This window comes from Lepidochelys olivacea (genome assembly GCF_965140295.1).
Source record: "Lepidochelys olivacea isolate rLepOli2 genome assembly, chromosome: 6".
Lineage (NCBI taxonomy): Eukaryota > Metazoa > Chordata > Testudines > Cheloniidae > Lepidochelys > Lepidochelys olivacea.
Genome location: NC_140416.1, coordinates 94,611,289 through 94,631,499, shown reverse-complemented (window position 1 = coordinate 94,631,499; position 20,211 = coordinate 94,611,289).

Below are 20,211 nucleotides of genomic sequence, written 5' to 3'. Positions count from 1 at the left end.
TGGGCTTTCCTACTCCAGTATAGGGGAAGACTGGAGAAGGGCTCTGACGAGACGGTGTGGCATGGAGTAGCGGAAAAACAGGAGTCACAGAAAATTCTCCAAGAGTTTCAGCAGACCCAGCGACAAGAGAGACAGTCGTTGCTAACCTGGCTAGCAGAACAGCAACTGAGCCTACAGCAATTTATTACGGGCTAGGCGCAGGTACAGCAGCAGCTCATGGAGAAGCTGGTGAGTGCCCTGATTAACATTTGAGAGAGCAGCATCAGGAGCAGGCTGGGAGAAGAGGGAATGGGCCCACTGTTTGGCTCCCTACCTCTTGGGAGATGCACAAGTGGCATATATGGTACTGAGTAATGCACAGCAGCTGACTGCTATATACTAAAAGCAGTCATCCTAGACTGAATGGGGGCAATCTGCCAAATCATACAGCCAGAAGTTTTGGTTGGCAAGGTGGTCACAGGGGACACATCTTAGGACCTTTGCCCAAAAATTAACTGATTGATCCACAAGGTGACTGAGGCCTGAGGAATGGGGGAGGTCATGGACTCCATTATTTTGAAGCAGCTATTAAAAAGTGTCCCTAAGGTCACTAGCTTTTTGTGCAGAAACACTTACCCGCCACTTTAGAAGCTGCCATAAAACTCACTGAGGAGTTTGTAAAGGCTGCCATCTCTGATAAACAAGTCCATCCATTCAGAGGACATGACCCGGGGAAGGAAAAGTGGAGAGTTACTGCCAATAAAGATACCAGAAAAGAAGAGAGGACAAGGAGACCCACACCATGATATTGTTGTCTTACTAGTGTCTGGGTTCAGGACATTTGAAAAACAATTGCCTCTATACGGACTGTAATTTTGCTGAGTCCTGTGAGTGGACAGAAACCTTGGGGGGCAGCCAAAACAGACACACCATTTCAGTGAAACTTGCGTACCAATGTGGGACAGACCTGATAAATTCTGTTGCAGAGTACTCATTGGTCAGAAGAGACAGAGTGAAGCCCTATTACTGCAGTTCTCAAACTGTGCGTCGGGACCCCAAAGTGGGTCGGGACCCCATTTTAATGGGGTCACCAGGGCTGGCATTAGACTTACTGTGGCCTGAGGCTAGAGCCTAAGCCTCACTATGCAGGGCTAAAGCCGAAGCCTGAGCACAGCCCTGGGCCACTGGGCTCAGGTTACAGCCCCCCTGCATGGGGCTGAAGCCCTGGGGCTTCAGCTTTGGCCACCCCACCTTCCTTCCTCCCAGGGTGGTGGGGCTTGGGCTAGCTCAGGCTTCATTCTCTCCTCCTGGGGTTGTATAGTATTTTTTGTTGTCAGAAGGGGATCACAGTGCAATGAAGTTTGAGAACCCCTGTCCGATTAGATGGTGCTAGGAGACATAGTAAAACTGACATGTATTCACAGGGAGGAGAAAATCTGCCCAGTAACCAAATTAACTCTAGATTTCAGGGAACATTTAGATAGAAGTAGGTTGGGGTGGTCAGGAACTTGCCCCAGTTGGTATTAATCAAAACAGAATGGAGCCTTTTTCTTTTAAGGGAGGTGGGGGAGGAATATCCAGAGACCCAAATGGCCAGAAAGGGCAGGACCAGATGGGAGAGGTATCAAGGAATAGGCCTGGAAGCCATAGGGGGGCTAGAGTAAAAAGAAATGGGGCATTTTAGATGGGAGACAAGCCAAGAATCCAATGGCCTAAGGAAGACCCCAAGATAGAGGAGAATACAAAGGAGGCAAAACTAGAACAAGGTGTTGCAAATGCAGAAGGCATAAGGAGAAGTAAAAATATTGAGAATCACAGGGATCTGGTACAAGAACGAGCAGATGTGGATGTAGAAAGTAACCTGGATAAGATAGGAGTAAGGGATACTTTACAAGCAGAGGAGTCCCATAGGGCAATGGGTTACTCTGGAGTGAGGACAGGTGGGCAGAAATGGAGATGTGGGGGTTACCCCCTCCATTGTAGTGGACCTTTTGTGGGTGGAAGAGGGAGCGGGGAGAGCCAGGGGAAGGAAGGGAGAGGGCACAGTGGCCTTCAGAAGGAAGGTAGAACCTGAGGAGAGAAAATGTCCTGGGAAAGGAAAGGAAAGGAAAGGAAAGGAAAGGAAAAGACATGTGTGACAGACTGTGAGTAGCCAAAGGCTGACTCACTTTATGCACTTTAGAACCATCCACATATGATGTAAATAGAGGTGGTAATAGTTTAAGTACTAAGTGATTAACTAATTAGCTGGGTGATTCTATGGGAAGAGGTAGTAGAGAGGGGGAGGCTGGAAGGAAGGGCCAGAGAAGCCCAGGATCTCAAGGCAGTATGATCTCTCCCACCTCTCACCTTGTGTCTACGTAGAATGTAAGAACCTTGAGCTGTGGGGAACTTGTTCTGTTATATTCACAGTGTAAACAAAGTGTTGAACTTGCCACGGGTGTGCATGAGGACTGTTCAAAGAGGAACCAAGGGTGAGGAAACACTGCCCTGTGACAGAGGGTGATATAACTAATGCCAGTCAACATGGGTTTATGGAAAATAGATCCTGTCAAACTTACTTTTTTTTTCATGAGGGTACAAGTTTGGTTGATAAAGGTAATAGTGTTGATGTAATGTGCTTAGAGTTCTGTAAGAAATTCAAAATGGTACTGCACAACATTTTGATTAAAAAACTGGAATGATATAAAATTAAATGGATTAAAAACTGGCTAACTGATAGTAATGTAATTGAAAATGAGGAATCACCATCGATCAGGTGTTTCTAGTGGGGTCCCAGAGACTGGTTCGTGGCCCTACGCTATTTAAATTTTTTATCAGTGACCTGGAAGAAAACATAAAATTATCACTGATTAAGTTTGCAGATGACACAAAAATGTGGGGAGCAGTAAATAATGAAGTGGACAGGTCACTGGTACAGAGCAATCTGGATCGTTTGGTAAGCTAAGTTCAAGAAAATAATGTGTTTCAATATGGTTAAATTTAGGAACAAAGAAAGTAGGCCATAATTACAGGATGGGGGATTCTATCATGAAAAACAGTGACTGAAAAATATTTGGGGATTGTAGTAAATAGTCAGCCGAACACAATATCCTAGTGCGACACTGTGGCCAAAAGGACTAGTGCGATCCTTGCATACATAAACAGGGGAATGTTATTTTACCTCTCTATTTGGTACAGGTGCGATCACTACTAGTCATGAGAGTTCTGATGTACAAGAAGGATGTTGATAAATTGGATAAGCTTCAGAGAAAAGGCCACAAGAATGATTAAAGAATTAGAAAACACACCTTATACTGATACACTTAAAGAGCTCAATCTATTTATCTTAACAAAGAGAAGATTAAGGTGTGACTTGATTATACTCTGTGAGTACCTACATAAAGAACACATATTTAATAATGGGTTCATCAATCCAGCAGAGAAAAGTATAACATGGTCCAATGGCTGAAAGTTGAAGCTAGACAAATTCAGACTGGAAATAAGGTGTAATTTGTTTTTTAAAAAGTGAGAGTAATTAACCACTGGAACAATTTACTCAGGGATACTCCATCCCTGATCATTTTAAAATCAAGATTGGATATTTTTATAAAAGTTTTGGAGTAGGAATTATTTTGGAGAAGTTCTATGGCCTGAGTTATACAGGAATGTCAGACTTGATGATGACTATGGTCCCTTTTGGTCTTGAAATCTGTGAATCTCACAGTAATACAGGACAACTTTGCCATTACTTTATGCAAGGAAGTGATAGATATTTAGAATTCTGTTGTAATTTCTTAAAAAGGTCCTTGGAGGACAGGCCTGACTGCAAGTGATTTAGAGACTTTTTTCCAGTTTTAGTAACTTTTTGTGTTGGAATTCTGTCAGCAAAATGTATCTTCAAAGCCATTTTATCCAGAGCATTTATTACTCAACCAGGTTCATGGAGTGAATAATATTTCCCTGTTGTAACACCATTTTTCTTCCATTGAACTTTCTCCATATCATTTGGAAAAGGGCTACCAAAACTTCCTGTTAGAAAATGACCAGAAAATAAAGGTGAACTTTTGCATCCAACTCCTGACCTGAATAAAATGAGCCCTTTCACTAAAGGCAGTGACAGGATTCTGCTCTCAGTTACACTGGTATAATACATGCAGGGTGACTTCACTGACGATATTTGATTTACTCTGGATTTACATCAGTGTAACTGAGAACAGAATTTGGTCCGGTGACTTTTAAATGCCAGACATCAGGAATGATTGAAAATCTGCAACTGAAGCTTGATTATTAGAAAATATATATTGAATTTCTTTGTGACTGCTCCTGCTACTTAATCCTAGCAATAACCATGGTGACCATTGTACAGAAATGCACACAGAGGTCAAATTCAATAAAACCTGCTGTGTCACAAAGCACTGACTAATTTAACTCTTCTCAGGCTGGTTGTTGCCATTTCCCATGAATTAAACATACAATAGATGCAGGTATTTTTATACCTCCATTTACTATGTCTGCATAAAATATACAGATGAGTTTGAACTAGTCTGTGTAAACCAGAAATTGTTTTTATGATAGCATAGATCTTCATACCACTTATCCAGCCTGCAATATGCATGCTGTGTCACCATACAGCATACATTAACAGCTGAAGGACTTTGATACTGTTTAATCCCCAATAAAATTATTTGTCAATGTTTTCTGCCCTGTTAATCCAAACTATTCACATTCAACTCAGATTCCTCTGTACAAAGCAGCAGCCTGACTGTTTAAAGGGTTTAAGTTTATGTGCAATAAAATGATATTATGTTTCCTTCTGATTGGAAAGTTGTGCTATCTAGGGGATTACAGTGGTATTGCACCAACCATCAGACAGACACTTGTGGAAGTGGGAGGGAGACAGGGGATTTTGCCAGTTTAAAAATGACTTTTTGTAAGAAATCAAAAGAAACTACAAAACAAAAACCACCACCCCACCCCCCCCTGTGCCCCAACTTTGTCTTTCACAAGCTTTAATCCTCTCGGGGGGTTTTCCACGGGCTTCATGGACTACTCTATGAAACATGCTGTCATACTGATCACATTGCAAGAGGATACTTAAAAAAACAGAGAGCGTGATAACCTTCATTGTCAAATGGAAGGCAAAAAGGTGGCAACTGCACTCAGATGAGGTGGGTTTTTTTTTTTCTTTTTTTAAAGCTACGTAGGAAGGTAGAAAGACAGAAGATCTTGTCAACCTGGAATATGTTTGCCTGGTGGTTGCCAAGAATAAAAGATTCACAGGGTGGTTGATAGTCCTCTCAACGTTTTTTTATTTTTTGTCAGAATTTAAAATAAGTTGAATTGCAGATTAAGAGACTGTTGCTCTTACAGGAGATCTGTAGATTCTCTTATTTAGCAAAAAATATGCTTTGAGAATAAAGTAAATCAGATTAGACTATTACCCACCATCTCCACTTTAGAACAGCTTATTTTCTGGCAGAAAATCTCAGGCTGTTATGGATCCTCTTTAATAAGAGACATAACACAACTATGTTTTAATATTATTGGAGAAAAAATGCATCGTATTCTCCTTTCTCATATATTGGTTTAAAGTAGAAGTTAAATGTTTTAAAACAAAGGGAGAATGAGCCCTTATTATACAAGCATCTATCAATATTATACAGAATGCCAAAATGCCAAAAAATAATGAAAACTCTGTAGTCTTCTTGAAACTAATCAATTTGCTGAATTTTCACTAGGGCTAGTTTTGTTTCCCTTCTTCTCTTTGCTGGGTTAAACCCTGTAGACCAGCTATCCTATCTAATGGGATCTGTGCTAATGCTAATTCTTTTCAAAGACAACTGTGATCTTTAAACTGATTTGTTTTCTATTACTTATTTTATTGGTTTAATATCAGTTAATTCTCCTTTTGGGGGTTTCCCTTACACTTTATAATCCTCAGCTGAATGAAATAATGTCTTTTGGAGTTGAAAATCTACCCACAAGGAAAACAGGGAAATAATTTTTAATCCTCAGTGTCATAAATATAAAGGGAAGGGTAAACCCCTTTGAAATCCCTGCTGGCCAGGGGAAAGCTCCTCTCACCTGTAAAGGGTTAAGAAGCTAAAGGTAACCTCACTGGCACCTGACCAAAATGAACAATGAGGAGACAAGATACTTTCAAAAGCTGGGAGGAGGGAGAGAAACAAAGGGTCTGTGTGTCTGTCTATATGCTGTTTTCTGCTGGGGATAGACCAGGAATGGAGTCTTAGAACTTTTAATAAGTAATCTAGCTAGGTACGTGTTAGATTATGATTTCTTTAAATGGCTGAGAAAAGAACTGTGCTGAATAGAATAACTATTTCTGTCTGTGTATCTTTTTTGTAATTTAAGGTTTTGCCTAGAGGGGTTCTCTGTCTTTGAATCTAATTACCCTGTAAGGTATCTACCACCCTGATTTTACAGGGGGGATTTCTTTACAGGGGGGATTGCTTTTTCATTGTTCTCAGATCCAAGGGTTTGGGTCTGTGGTCACCTATGCAAATTGGTGAAGCTTTTTATCCAACATTTCCCAGGAAAGGGGGGGTGCAAGTGTTGGGAGGATTGTTCATTGTTCTTAAGATCCAAGGGTCTGGGTCTGTAGTCACCTAGGCAAATTGGTGAGGCTTTTTACCAAACCTTGTCCAGGAAGTGGGGTGCAAGGTTTTGGGAAGTATTTTGGGGGGAAAGACGCATCCAAACAGCTCTTCCCCAGTAACCAGTATTAGTTTGGTGGTGGTAGCGGCCAATCCCAGGACAACGGGTGGAATATTTTGTACCTTGGGGAAGTTTTGACCTAAGCTGGTAAAGATAAGCTTAGGAGGTTTTTCATGCAGGTCCCCACATCTGTACCCTAGAGTTCAGAGTGGGGGAGGAACCTTGACAGTCAGCTTTGTAGGTGATTTTTGTCACACATCATTCACATTACTGTATTTGTAAGTGAGGAGTTTGTTCTCAGTATGGTACCCCATGTTAAATTCCACTGCATGAAAATAATGTGATCAGCACAAAGGAAGTCTACCTAAACCTAACCTAAGAAAATCCTCCAATAAATAGCCGCTTGTCTTAAGCAACCATTCTGAAGTATCCCTATGTTGTTTACAGAACATTCCTATTCAGCTATTTAAAAGAGTTATGTTTCTACTAGGAGGCCATTTTTGATGGCCTTGCATGTGAATTCTTGAAGACAAGCATCACAGCATAAATTTTCCAACATACGTTGTGCCCATTAATCTGAAAGGGTAATTATCACTGACAAGAACTAAGCACAGTATAGCGTGATGACACACAAGCTACCTCCTACAAAACAGCTCTGCCATGCCAATGAACCTTTTGACTTCCTGCAGTATTGACTTCCTAGACAGACATCCAACTGCTAACGGCTTTTAAAAAAATGGTATTAAACTCTGGTTGTTTACCTGGGACCAAAATATATATTTAAACCCAATTATCAAAAGGTGAAATGTTGGGCTGTAGAGTAGACTGTATATATTTCTAAAGAAACTGCATGCTCCTGCTAGCATTTTTACCAGGGTTTTTTGGATTAACCAATGTTACTTTAATATCACTGATTCATGCAGAATGTATGGTCTTTGTTTCATCTCTCTGTTGTTCTCTTCCAAAGTTTTAGGAGGGTATAAGGTATAACGCACAGCAATCATTTTTGTGGGAGATTTTTAAGGACACAAATGGGAGTTAGTTGCCCAATTCCCAAATCTCCTCCACTCCCCTTTATTTTGAAATGGTAAATTCTGAGGTAAGGCTGTAGTTGACCCACTGTTCTTAAAATCTTCCTGTTTTGCATTTTAGAATATGTTGGCTTTAACTAAGCCTGCAAGGATCAATCTCTTGATAATTTTATTGCACACACTACCAATACAATTAATTATGTAGCACTTGTGATGACCACTTGAAATTAAGCCTTCAGACCCAGATTTCCAGTTTTCTTTACAAGACTGAAACAGAAACAACCAAGGAAATGATATATATAAATAATCTGTAAAACGGCAGGGGTAAATAGCTCTTTTCTCTTTTACAGATTCAGTATCTTGTCTACAAATTACTGCCCCATAACCTAGTAATTAATCTTCACTCAGTTCAGTTCTGCACTGCAGGATTATCAGACACCCCACTGAAGTGAATCATGAAAGCACTTTTTCATGTCACAGCCAGTTTTCCCATGAACCATAGCTCTGCAAATAAAACAAGCATGTATTGGATGCATTTTGGTTTATTTGTTTTTAGATTTGTATTATTTTCTCCTCCAAATCTAATGTAAATTAGGAAATGCACAGAGGTCACCAAAGGTTGCAAAATAGTTCCTCTCCAATGGTCTGAACTTTACCATTTAAGATAGGTTGAAGTCTTTGCAGAGCACTGTTCCTAATGCCAACCAACCAGGGCAGCAACCAGGACAGCAAGGATCAAAGGTTGGTTTTTAACTCTGAACTAAATAAGCAGTACAGACTCAAATAGGGTGTCCTTTTCCCTCCGTTTCCAGTAGAGAGATGTGCAACATCATAAAAACCATGATATCCCAATTACTACCCTTGTTGATAGGCTAAGGATGGAATGGCCATGGACACTCATGTATTCTCTCACTATTCAGGAAATTCCTCCGAGCCATGTCTAAAGCACACTGATTGGGTGTGGTGGGGTGGGGAAACTACACATGGTTATTGGTTCTATACCAGATTTTTAGTCTGTGGAGATTTCACCAGCACTAACTTCCATAAATATATATTTTTAAAAACTATGTGAGGCATTTTCTTTATTCAGAACAATGTAAACAGATAAGCCATATAACTATATCCATATAATCCCTCAGGTTTAAGAAATCAGACCTGCTCTGCTTTGTCTCAGGTCTTTTTTTCATATGGTGAAGAACTGGTCTTAAGATATTTTGATAGGAAAACCTCCTTCTGAGTTCCAGGCTGTATGTAAAATAAATGAAGATGATGCATAAATGTGATCAATATGCTTTGCAATATACACTAGAGCAGCAGATGGAAAATATTAAAAATGGCTTTATTACATGACAGGAAAGTGATCTTGGATGTTCACTGATGGATGAGAATGTGTGCAGAGCAGGATGGTAGCTGATGCTAGTGTTTTCAAACTTCCCAGCTGAACTTAAAACACAATGATCTGAGAACACAATGATCAAGAAATGTGTAGCAACAAACTTTTCACAGACTGAACACACATTAAACAGTTTAAGATGTACAAGGATTTAAGACACTACTAACCCCTATTGTTTCAAAAAGAGGCATTCAAATACCTAATTAATTTTTCATTTGTTTTATAGCTCTAGCAGATGTTGCATTTTCACACATTAGCTCATCGCTGAGATGCTTGCTTAAAAAAAAGGTCTTTGTTAAATTCCAAAATAAAGAATTTTCCAAAACTCACACAGAATGAAAGGTGGGTGTGTGAAACATTGACTGAATGATTACTGCATTGGAAATACCATGGATTTCACTCTGGGGATGGTAAATCTTTAGCATATACTTTACTACTACAATATATTCATGATCTGGCAATTAAAAGAGCCAAGAATGCCCTGATGACCATAGTAAAGACAAAGGCACACACAAGAAACTCCCCTGGAAGGGGTTGGAACTGAAAGCCTGAAAACGTCTATGGATGCTCTGTTGTGGAAACCACCACAGTCTCAGACTTCCATTGAGGCTATTACACCTAAATGGCACAATATTGATTTGGCCAACTTGCAAAATCAAGACCTTACCATAGCTAAATTGAGCCTAGACAGAGATTCCAACTGAATATAAAGGAGTTCCCTTAAAGATATACAACCCCCTGATGGAGAATCAATCTGGGTAGCCAAACCCAGTGATCAATTGGTTTGGATTAGACAGCAATGTAAAACTAATTCTACTTACATGTGTTATGATTTACCCACTGAAGGGCACCAAGGTGTTAAAATACACTGGAAAGAATACAGCAGATTCGTTGGTGGGCATGGATAAATAGGGATGTTAGGCGATATGTAGAAAGTTATCTAGTAGTATGCACAAATAAATTTTGAATCTGACAAGAAAATAGCAAATAGAAGGTTCATGGATTTGACTCCAAATTTATTATATTGGGCCACTGCCAAAAATGGCCAGAGAAAATATATATCCCTTTGTCATTGTGGATGCTTTCTCCAAATGGGTAAAACAATCTGGATAAGAAACAATAAGGCAGTTGCTACTGCTAAAGTTCTACTTAAGGAGATCTTTACCAATAAGATAATGCATAACATCAGAATAACGCTGGGAATATAGCAGAAATATCATATGGCTTATCATCCAGAGTCATCAGAACTGGTAGGAAGAAGTAATAGAACTTTGAAGTATGCTTACTACATACCTTAAAAAAAATTAAAAGACTAAAACATTAAATTGCCTTAATACTGATGGTGCTTCAAGGTACTCCAAACAGGATAGTTTCCTCTGAAATCAAGACAGGACATAAAATGGTGTTACCTGAACACTTGCTTTGTGCTGTGCCTGGCTTGGTACAACACACTGTTGTAGTTGATCAGTGATTGCTACAGCTAAAAGAGCATCTGAGGGAAGTTAATTTGTGAGCAGACAAAACCAGGGGTGTGAAACAAAGAGAGAATGCTCAAGGTTTTGATGCCACAACAAAGATGCAAGAGTGGCAAATAGGAGATCAAATAATGATAAAAATCTACAATGAAAAAGTAAACCCAGGAAAGGGTTAATTAGTGAAAATAGTGATGATGTTGGAAATCACACTACAGCTATGGGCAATGTAAAATGCAATGAGTACACATATATATTTCTAAACATAAAAACCCCTTAAACATATACCAGTAGGGAAAATGCCTAGCCTCATTACCAATACATATTTGCTGGACTGGAATAGGAATGAAACACAACTAAGACAGATATCCTCTGAAACCTAGCTGGGTGACAATGTCACTTCTTGATTACAGTTACTGCTCAGAAGACTTGCAAGTTTATTTCTCACTGTTCCTGCCAATAATTAAATAAAGAGAATCTTTATAAGACAATAGTACTGTACATAACTAGACAACCACAAAGGCTCTGTTTTCAAGAAACCTGCACAGGTACATCAGATACTGGTAAAACTGGATGATGACAGGCACTCCTTATGGTCTGCTGCATAAAACTGCAAGCCCAGTGAATCTTCTGATGTGAAGCCTGAGGGGCTATGCCAGCCACCCATGTGTGGCATAAATCTTAGAAATGAGACGGAAACCCAAGAAAGAACTAATCTCAGCTGTCTAGTATGGCTGAATACTTGGCATGGATATCAAACATGTGGCACGTAGGTGGGAAATGGAGAATACTGTGTGGTTACACAACAGTTAAAATACAGTTATGAAGGGAAAGTCTATCTAATCAATCAGTTCAATTGATGTTTTTATTCCTAAATTTGAAACTATCGTTGGATCAATCAAAATTATTCCTATGCCCAAATTTGTTAAACCAGTAGTGATAAAAAAGTTTTGGTTTTAGGGCTATGCAATTAGTCCCTACTTTTATAATACTTATTGCTAAATTGAATCTACATTTAAAGTCTTTGATTATTTACTATATTTAATATTCTTGCTTGTATTTCATTTTAGCAAATAGAACAAATATTAAAACCAGTTAACTGGTGAAACAACATAAATATAACAGGGGAACATCCATCTGTGTCATTTAGTTTGAAAATATTGTTATAAATATAAGTGTTGATAACTGTATTAATGCTTTTAACGTATTGTAAAATAAAGTGTATGTTAAAGAATCGGCTAAAGAAACCCAAAAGGAAACAAACATTGAAGTATACCATTTTACTCCATCATGTAAAATAAGTGGCACCCTTGAAAATATATTTCCAAGAGTGTAGAGGGAGGACTGTTGGGGTTCTATTAAAAGGAAATAAATACCAAGGCTCTAAAATTGAGACACCCCTCAAAATGCATTCACAGGAAAATTTCTAATTGGGTTTCTTTGTAATGACTCACAAATAAAACTGGACTTTAAAAGAAGAAAAAAACCTATGTTTAAAAAGGATAGGAAAAGTTGACATTAAAGAATCATCATGTTTTCCACAACTTGCTCTCCTCTTTCTAATAACTTAAGGCTAGCACAGAATAACATATACTGACTTGTAACTCTGAAATATAAAATAAAGACTTGTTAACGGTAAGATTAAAAGTTTTGATACCTCTATTTTTAATGATTCATAATTAGGTACAGTTAATGAGTACAGATGAAGCAACACTTAGGCCAAGTCCTTGCTGGCATAAGTGTGGTTTTCCAGTTCTTATTTTACATGGAATTGCTAATCTGCTTAAAAGGTTATTTCTGATGGAACAAAGGGAACGTGTTGTGTTGGAAGATGTAAGTAAAAGATACACAAACAGGTGATGATAAATAACACCTCCCCCCTTTTTTTTTCCAAAAAAAAAATACCAAACAACAACCCAGAGCAGGGTGACACAAAAACAATATGACCCAGAAACTGCAAAAGCAGCTTGCACATACGTAACATATGGGTTAGCTAAAATCTAAAGGGTTGATGTGCTAAAAGCCAATTGGATAAAAAGTGAGTAATGTAATGTAGAAATATGTAAGAGACCTAAGTGAGCAAGGGCCCAAATTGGAGAAACACTAGACCAGAAACTGACGAATGAAAGTGAAGGACTAAACCAAGGGATCAGAGAAGGTTTGGTCGACACAACAGAGATAGGTTGAAAAAAGGCAGCTTATGTTGACCTAATTATGTCACTGTACACACTACCACCTTGTTCCAGCTGATGGAAGTGCTCTACTGCATCAACATAATAACTCCACCTCCATGAGAGGCGTAGGACTTACGTTGGTGACGTAGTTAGGGCGTGGCTGTGTAGATACTGCATTACTTACATGGACTGTTGGCTGCTATTATTGTCCATTCCATGGCTCCATGCTTGAGCCCTGAAACTGACAAAAAAGACAGGCAGTCCCTGGGGCAGATGGGAGTAGGGTGACCAGATAGCAAGTGTGAAAAATTGGGACAGGGTGTTGGGGGTAATAGGTGCCTACATATGAAAAAGCCCCAAATATCGGGACTGTCCCTATAAAATCGGGACACCTGGTCACCCTAGGTGGGGGGCTCCAGCTAGAGCCTGGCTGCCCCTGAGCTTCCTGCTCCCAGCTGGACTGCACCCACCCCACTGCCCGCTTAGAGCCCAGCTGCCCCCTGGCTCCCCAGTCCTAGCCCAGCTGCTGCCCAGGCTCCCTGCTCCCCACTCCACTCCCAGCCAGGCTGCTGCACAGAGGCTCCATGCTCCCTGTCCCCAGGCTCTCAGCTCCCCGCTGGGCTCCCAGCTGTGAGCTCTGGGCAATACCCAGGGTCCCTGTCAGAAGCAAGAAGCCAGACAGGCTCAGCCTGGCTAGGAGCTGGAAGCCCGGCAGGCAGAGTCTGGTGATTTCCCAGTGGCTCCTAGCTCCTTGAGTGAGCCACCTGGATTACGGGTGCAGCACTTGCAGCTGGGAGCCTGGCTGTAGCAGGGAACCGAGAGCCCATGTGGGCAGCCGGGCTCCGAGCAGTGTGAAGCAGGGAGACAAGAGCTGCGGGGAAGCTGGGCTTCTGGCATCAGGGAGGTGAAAGTCCAGGAGCAGCCAGGCTCCAGATGGGAAGCTGTGTGTGGAGCTGAGAGCCCAGGCTCTCGGTGTCATGTGTCCCTCCCTCCTTCCCCTCCCCCACTACTCCTCTTAAGTTGGTGGAAACGTTCCTGGTGAGGACACGCACCACCAACAGAAAGAGGGTAGTGTAGACATGAACCACCGCAGTAATTACTAACACCTAAAATAGGTCAACTTACGTTTCTAGTGTAAACATGCCCTGACATCCACATGCTTAATTTACATTAAAGAAAGAGATATTGGAGTCATTGTGGATGGTTCTCTGAAAACATCCATTCAATGTACAGGGGCAGTCAAAAAAGCTAACAGAATTTTGGGAATCATTAGGAAAGTGATAGATAATAAGACAGAAAATATCATATTGTCTCTCTGTAAATCCATGGTATACTGGTGCAGATCTGGTCACTCCATCTCAAAAAGATATATTGGAATTGGAAAAGGTACAGAAAGGGGCAAGAAAAATTATTAGGGGCATGGACACCACTTCCATATGAGGAGAGGTTAATAAGACTGGGATTTTTTAGCTTGGAAAAGAGACAACTAAGAGAGGATATGATAGAGGTCACACAATCATGACTGGTGTGGAGAAAGTAAATAAGGAAGTGTTACACCTTCACATAACACAAGAACTAGGGGTCACCAAATGAAATTAACAGTCAGCAGATTTTAAAAAAAGAAAAGGAATGGTTTCTTTACACAATGCCGTCAACCTGTGGAACTCTTTGCCAGAGGATGTTGTGAAGGTCAAGACTATAACAGGGTTAAATAAAGAACTAGACAAGTTCATGGAGGATAGGTCCATCAGTGGGTATTAGCCAGGATGGGAAGGTATGTAAAACCAAGCTCTGAAGTGTCCCTAGCCTTTCTTTCCCAGAAGCTGGGAAAGGGCAACACAGGATGGATCCCTTGATGTTCTCTTCATTCCCTCTGAAGTACCTGTCATTGGCCTCTGTCAGAAGACAGGATACTAGGCTAGATGGACCTTTGTACAGAGACATAGGCAAACAAGCAGATCAACATTCCTTTGTCTAAGACAAACTTGTTTATCAACTGAGTCCCCAAAACATATTTCCGGCATACATACATACATAATTCTTTACACACCATCCATACATACATCACACAATGTTATAAATGGTCCATGCATTACCAGCTTTCATTTGATACTACACACAACATTCTTCTCAGATAAATACTCTGAGAGTAGTGTCTCAGGCCTGATAGGAGTTACAGAACAGTGGATCCTCTGCCAGTTGGCACTGAGGAGCTCTTGGGGTCACACCTACTGTTCCACACCTACTCTTTTAACTCGTGGTAGAATTCTCTTTTATAGCATTGAAGATCAAAGGTTCAAATCTTACTGATGCATGATGTACTATATGATTATGGCACTAAAGACTGTATGATAATAGAATCATAGAATAGAATATCAGGGTTGGAAGGGACTTCAGGAGGTCATCTAATCCAACCCCCTGCTCAAAGCAGGACCAATCCCCAGCTAAATAATCCCAGTCAGGGCTTTGTCAAGCCTAACCTTAAAAACTTCAAAGAAAGGAGATTCCACCACCTCCCTAGGTAACCCATTCCAGTGCTTCACCACCCTCCTAGTGAATTTTTTTTTCCTAATATGCAATCTAAACCACCCCCACTGCAACTTGAGATCATTACTCTTTGTTCTGTGATCTGGTACCACTGAGAACAGTCCAGATCCATCCTCCTTGGAACCCCCTTTCAGGCAGTTGAAAGCAGCTATCAAATCCCCCCTCATTCTTCTCTTCTGCAGACTAAATAATCCCAGTTCCCTCACCATCTCCTCATAAGTCATGTGTTCCAGTCCCCTAACCATTTTTGTTGCCCTCTGCTGGACTTTTTCCAATTTTTCCACATCCTTCTTATAGTGTGGGGCCCAAAACTGGACACAGTACTCCAGATGAGGCCTCACCAATGCTGAATAGAGGGGAATGATCACATCCCATGATCTGCTGGCAATGCTCCTGCTTATACAGCCCAAAATGTCGTTAGCCTTCTTGGCAACAAGGGCACACTGACTCATATCCAGGTTCTCATCCCTAGGTGCTTTTCTGCAGAACTGCTGCCTAGCCACTCGGTCCCTAGTCTGTAGCAGTGCATGGGATTCTTCCATCCTAAGTGCAGGACTCTGCACTTGTCCAACCTAATCAGATTTCTTTTGGCCCAATCCTCTAATTTGTCTAGGTCCCTCTGTATCCTATCCCTACCCTCCAACGTATCTACCGCTCCTCCCAGTTTAGCGTCATCTGAAAATTTGCTGAGGGTTCAAGCCATGCCAGAAAACATTAATTCCAGCATTTCCTAACTTTCTATTACTTTACTTTACAATGTTAATAACAAAATGTTTATATATATATATATACATTTCAATTACAAACACACATATACATACATACATGCTCACCATTCCTCCTGCCACTCTTGCTGACCAGATCTATGACATTTAATTGAAGTGAAGAAGAGTATTTAGATCTCAATGTGGATGAGGAGGAGAGCAAATTATTTCCCTTGTACATTAGACATTAGTAGATCTACTTCACTGTTCAGTGTCTAAAGACAGGCTTCCATAGGAATCCACTAAAATCCTTGGAGAGAACTTCTGAAAGGAAATTCACCACTAGAAACATCCCTATCCTTTTAAGACATTTCTCAGTGAAGAAGGAAGTTTATTTGTATATTTTCAGAAGTTTAGTTTTTACAGCAGAAATGCCACTGAAAGGCTCTAGATGACATACCATGACATCCAGTTCAATCATGGATCCAATTCACTCATACAGAATTTATTGTAGACCTCACATATAGGTCAGTCCATTTTTCAGCATTTTTAATCTCTCCTATATTCCACTGTGAATCTATTCTGGTTGGGCAATCAGTTGTGAAAGAATTGACCCACCTGAACTTGAGAGGTCAGGAAGGGAAAGGAAGAAAGAACAATGACTGTATGAAGAGAAAGTTTCTCTTCAAAGCTGATTCCCCCCCCCCCCTTTTTTTTTCTGATGCTCTTGAACTCTTCAGAGAAGGAAGTATAGGAAAAGCAGACTCTAGGCCACTTTAGATGATTGCTGGCAAACTGGAGGCAGGGATTAATAAAAAATGGCAGGTTTACAACATTATCGTTTGGCTTCACAACTAAGGTAACAGGACTGCAGGAAGTGACATGGGCTGAGGTATGTGCTGGCTGCCACTTCCCGCAGCCCCCATTGGCAAACCGCGGCCAGTGGGAGCTGTGATCGGCCAAACCTGCAGGTAAAAAACAGTCCTGGCCTGCCAGCGGATTTCCCTGATGGGCCACGTGCCAAAAGTTGCCGATCCCTGGTATACCCCATCACTCAAAATTGACCTGTTCAGTTCATTCCCTCTGAAGCATCAGGCACTGGCCACTGTCAGAAGACAGGACACTGGGCTAGATGGACCATTGGTCTGACCCAGTATAGCTGTTCTTAAAGGCAGTGGCTAAAGTTGAAAAAATGGTAGATGTTCACCCTGCTCACATGAGGGTGGATGGATAGGGAAGGGACCATTTGCACCTTTATTCCGATCCAATGAAACAGCCCCGAGCAAGGCTCTGGAAACAGTCCTTCTCATCCAAAGCCCTTTGTGAAGCAGCAGCAGTTTCTAGATGTCACACTGGTGGGCAGTTTTTCCACTTATGAGCCAGTTTTGTCAATGATCTTGACACCAAGGCCACTTTTCCCTCATTGATTCTCCTGTATGCCTGAGAGATTACACTTTATTAAATAGAAAAATTACACGATGTAAAACTGCCACTTATGGGGACTATACTATTAAATTAGGTTGAATTTATAGAAGTCGATTTTTAGTCGATTTTATACAGTTGATTGTGTGTGTCCCCACTAAGCGCATTAAGTCGGCGGAGTGTGTCCACAGTACTGTGGCTAGCATCAACTTTCAGAGTGTTGCACTGTGGGTAGTTATCCCACAGTTCCCGCAGTCTCCACTGCCCATTGGAATTCTGGGTTAAGCTCCCAATGCCTGATGGGGCAAAAACAGCGTCGAAGGTGGTTTTGGTACATGTCGTCAGTCACCCCTCCTATGTGAAAGCAACAGCAGACAATCGTTTCACACCTTTTTTCAGTGTTGACGCCATACTGCTTTTAGCAGATGGTGCAGCAGGACTGCTAACCATTGTCATCAAACCACCGCTTCCTCTGCCACTCTGCTCTCCGGCTTTTGTCTCAATAGCGAATTTCTCCATGTTGGCTGTCATGGGCTCCCGCTTCCACTGCAGCGCTGCTCTCCTGCTCTCATGAATCCACCTCACAGGTTCTCTGGTCATTCTCTATAAATATCTATTCTTGTGGCATCTGCCATCAGCCACCGCTTCCGCTCCAGCTGTGCTCTACTGCAGACACCATACTAAGGCAAGCACAGAGCCTGCTCAGATCACCACAGCAGTTATGAGCATTGTAAACACCTAACGCATTATCTTGCAGTATGTTCAGACCTAGAGCCTGCAAAAACAGGCAAGGAGGCGACGGCAGCGTGGTGACAAGAGTGATGAGGACATGGACACAGACTTCTCTCAAAGTACGGGCCCCGGCAATTTGGACATCCTGGTGGCAATGGGGGAGGTTCATGCCATGGAACACCGATTCTGGGCCTGGGAAACAAGCACAGATTGGGGGACCGCATAGTGTTGCAGGTCTGGGATGATTCACAATGGCTGCAAAACTTTCGCATGCGTAAGAGTACTTTCATGGAACTTTGTGACTTGCTTTCCCCCTGCCCTGAAGTGCAGGAATACCAAGATGAGAGTAACCCTCACAGTTCACAAGCGAGTGGTGATAGCCCCCTGGAAGATTGCAACACCAGACAGCTACCGGTCAGTTGGGAATCAATTTGGAGTAGGCAAATCTACTGTGGGGGCTGCTGTGATCCAAGTAGTCAGCACAATCACTGAGCTGCTGCTATCAAGGGTAGTGACTCTGGGAAATGTGCAGGTCATAGTGGATGGCTTTGCTGCATTGGGATTCCCTAACTGTGGTGGGGCGATAGATGGAATGCATACCCCTATCTTGGGATCGAGCCACCAAGGCAGCCAGTACATAAACCGCAAGAGGTACTTTTCAACAGTGCTGCAAGCACTGGTGGATCACAAGGGACATTTCACCAACATCAGCGTGGGATGGCTGGGAAAGGTACATGACATTCGCATCTTCAGGAACTCTGGTCTGTTTGAACAACTGCAGCAAGGGACTTACTTTCCAGACCAGAAAATAACCGTTGGGGATGTTGAAATGCCTATACTTATCCTTGGGGACCCAGCCTACCCCTAATGCCATGGTTCATGAAGCCGTACACAGGCAGCCTGGGCAGTAGTCAGGAGCTGTTCAACTATAGGCTGAGCAAGTGCAAAATGGTGGTAGAATGTGCATTTGGATGTTTAAAAGCAAGCTGGCGCAGTTTACTGACTCGGTTAGATATCAGAGAAACCAATATTCCCATAGTTATTACTGCTTGCTGTGAGCTCCACAATATCTGTGAGAGTAAGGGGGAGACATTTATGGCGGGGTAGGAGTTTGAGGCAAATCGCCTGGCTGCTGAGTATGCGCAGCCAGACACCAGTGTGGTTAGAAGAGCACAGCAGGGCGCGCTGCACATCAGAGAAGCTTTGAAAACCAGTTTCATGACTGGACAGGCTATGGTGTGACAGTTCTGTTTGTTTCTCCTTGATGAAAACCTGCCCCATTGGTTCACTCTACTTCCCTGTAAGCCAATTGACCTCCCCCCTTCGATCACCGCTTGCAGAGGCAATAAAGTCATTGTTGTTTCAAATTCATGCATTCTTTGTTAATTAGTCACACAAATAGGGGGATAACTGTCAAGGTAGCCCAGGAGGGGTGTGGGAGGAGGGAAGAACCGGGTGGCGTGGTGGAGGAGGGGAGGAGGGAAGGACAAGACTACACTGCACTTCAAAACTTATTGAATACCAGCCTTCTGTTGCTTGGGCAGTCCTCTGGGATGGAGTGGTTGGGTGCCCAGAGGCCCCCCACATTCTTGGGGATCTGGGTGAGGAGGCTATGGAACTTGAGGAGGAGGGTTGTTGGTTACACAGGGGCTGCAGCGAAGGTTTGTGCTCCTGCTGCCTTTCCTGCAGCTCAACCATACTTTGGAGCATATTCGTTTGATCCTCCAGCAGCCTCAGCATTGCATCTGCCTCCTTTCATCACGCTGCCGCCACCTATCATCTTGCTCCCACCACCTCTCCTCTGGAGCATTCCTCCTGTCCTAGCGTTCATTTTTTACTTTCCAGGACTCTGACATTGCTTGCCTCCATGCCTTCTACTGAGCTCTTCCAGTGCAGGAGGACTGCACGAGCTCAAAGAACATTTCATCGCGAGTGCGCTTTTTTCGCCTTCTTTTCTGTGCTAGACTCTGGGATGGAGATGATAGGGGGAGTGCTGAAACATTTTCAGGTACAGGAGGAAAAAAGGGGATTGAAAATTAAAATTGAAAAAGACACATTTTAGAGAACAATGGGTAGACTTTTTCATGGTGAACCAAGCTG